The following is a 2387-nucleotide window of genomic DNA, read 5'->3' on the forward strand; positions in this document are numbered from 1 at the left end:
CCTTTGGGAAGTCACAGTAGATACCCAAAACAAATGCCTCTACAAAGTTCTGGAAAAAGCCATGATAATGTAGAGTAAGCAGTACACCCCCCCCCCCACACACACACATTTTTTGTTTGTTCCTTAGAATTTCTGTTTATTGGTTTATTCATTCTGAATATTTAACATCATTAATATTTTCAGAAACTGGTGTACTTTTAAAAACATACCATGGGACACAGGATCTACTGATTGAATTTCAGGTTTTATTTCCAAATGGAAAAACTGAAATGCAAAGAGATTAACAGACCTGAGCACTATTCTCTAGCAGGTGGATGGAGGCTCTGGGATGAGAGACTGCTAGCCTTGTGTCCAATTCATTTGGTCCCAGGACATTTGTAACAGGCAGCATGTACAAGGTCCTTTCCAGAATCCCCTGTATCAAACCTTATTACACAGAGCATGACCAAATGTAATACCTTCTCATTTAACATTTCTGTTGTCACTGGGTAGCTCAAGCAGGCTCATCTAAGCAAATACTTAATTCCTGAGAGTATGTGTGCACGCATGCATGTATGCACGCATGTGTATATATATATATGTTTCATCTTGCAGGTTTTTGCAGTCATCCATACAAAAGGCGATCGCCCAGTAAAGACACAAATATCTGGTGAAAACAGGCCTGAGGAATCGTTCTGTGCCCTTTTACTTCCTTTCTGTGGAGCAGAAAAACTAATCGATCGATCGATCAAGGAGTTTGTTGAGTGTTTACTATGCTCTTGGTGCTGTTCTAGACCAGTGGGTCTTGACCTATGGGTCACAACCTCTTCCGGGATGAAAAACCTTTTCACAGGGGTCACCTAAAACAATCAGAAAACAGATATTTACATTACAAGTCACAACAGTAGCAAAACTAGTTATGAAATAGCAACAAAAAAACAGTAGTTTCATGGTTAGGAGGTCACCACAACGTGAGGAACCGTATTAAAGGGTTTGTAGCATCAGGAAGGTTGTGAACCACTGCTCTAGACCACGTGGGGTCCGAAAAGCAACTAAACACCAATCCAGCATGCTAAAGATTTACTGTGCAGGAAGTATTATGGGACGTACCAAGTTCAATAAGCTGTAGACTCTTCTTCAAGAAGTCTGCTACATGCCGAATTGTACCAGTCTCCAAATAAGTGACAGGCAACATGAGATCGAAGAGAGGTAGTCATTTGTCCTCTGGTTAATGGGAAAGAGATGTGTTCGCTTCAGCATCCAGGGCAATTTCACTGTGGGCGGGAAAAGCAGAACTCTGAGAAACTGTTTGAGATCCCAGAACTCTGAGAAGTGGCTTGAGCTTCCGGTCTTGCAGCCAGACAGGACACCGGAAATCCTCCAGCAGAGTCTTAAGAGGGCTGCAAATTAGAATCACCTGGAGATGCTTGACAATGCAGGTGCCTGCGGGTCCATCCTGACCAGCTGGACCCGATTCTTGAGGTTTGGGGCTTTAGGGCTGTATTTCTCCTCTTCAAATTTCCCTGGGGAGAGTCAAGCATGGTCAGGTTGAGAACTGCTGGCCCCGGGCTCTTGTAATGGGCCAAACAGGAAGGGAAGACCAATAAAACAGAGGTAAATAGAAATGGAGAAATCCTTGGAATTTAGGAGCATGGTAGAGGAAGATCCTGATGAGAGGCTAGACAGAAACAAAGGAGTCATTGAAGGGACCTGTAGAAGATCGTCAGAGAGGCATTCTTTGACTGTTTTCTGCAGCTAGGACAAAATATTTGAACCTAGGTGGCGTTTAAAGAGCACAGATTCATTTGGCATGTAGTTGTAGAGGCTAAGGAGTCCAAGAGCGTGGCGTCTGTGTCAGGAAAGGACCTTTGTGCTGTGTCATGCCATGTGGAAGGCAGAGAGAGAAGGGCAACCCTGATGGCAGAGCCCTAATCACCTCTAATTGGGTCCTTATATCTCAATACCATGACGTGATCGATCGGGATTTCAACCCTTGAACTTCAGGGACCACATTCAGATCACGCTAGTCAAGATCAGCCTAGTGTGCACAAGGTCCAAGGTTCAATGAAAAGTGCCTCCACCCTCAAAGCAAGGGCCAGGAGCCCAGTTAGCTCTAAACAACGTGGGTAAGGTTTTCTGTTCTGTTTTATGAAGTAGCACACTCTAGGTTTTAGGTGTTGTTTTCAAAGTACCTTAAGAGGGCCCTAGCTATGTGGTGCGTGGCTAGGGCAGTGGGGGGTGGGGGCACAGCCACTCCTCTGCCTGGCCAAGCTCATCTGGAATGTAAGAAAAATCTACACGATGCTCATTACCAAAACCTGTGGCTGTAACATCAAATCTGGTCTTCCAACGATCCTGCCAACCCATCACAGGGCTCATCTTATTTGGGTGAGCAAAGTGAGAACACT

The 2387-nt window shown here is 44.7% G+C and overlaps 1 long non-coding RNA gene across 1 annotated transcript; it reads right to left on the reverse strand.

Moving 5' to 3' along the window:
• Positions 1-225: 225 nt before the first annotated feature.
• On the reverse strand, positions 226-2121 carry LOC143441788 (uncharacterized). The gene is made up of 2 exons (XR_013109470.1): positions 1090-2121; positions 226-839 (listed from the first exon to the last, which is right to left on the reverse strand). It is a non-coding gene; the product is annotated as an uncharacterized LOC143441788 (long non-coding RNA).
• Positions 2122-2387: the final 266 nt, after the last annotated feature.

The sequence above is a fragment of the Arvicanthis niloticus genome, chromosome 3 (assembly GCF_011762505.2).
Source record: "Arvicanthis niloticus isolate mArvNil1 chromosome 3, mArvNil1.pat.X, whole genome shotgun sequence".
NCBI lineage: Eukaryota > Metazoa > Chordata > Mammalia > Rodentia > Muridae > Arvicanthis > Arvicanthis niloticus.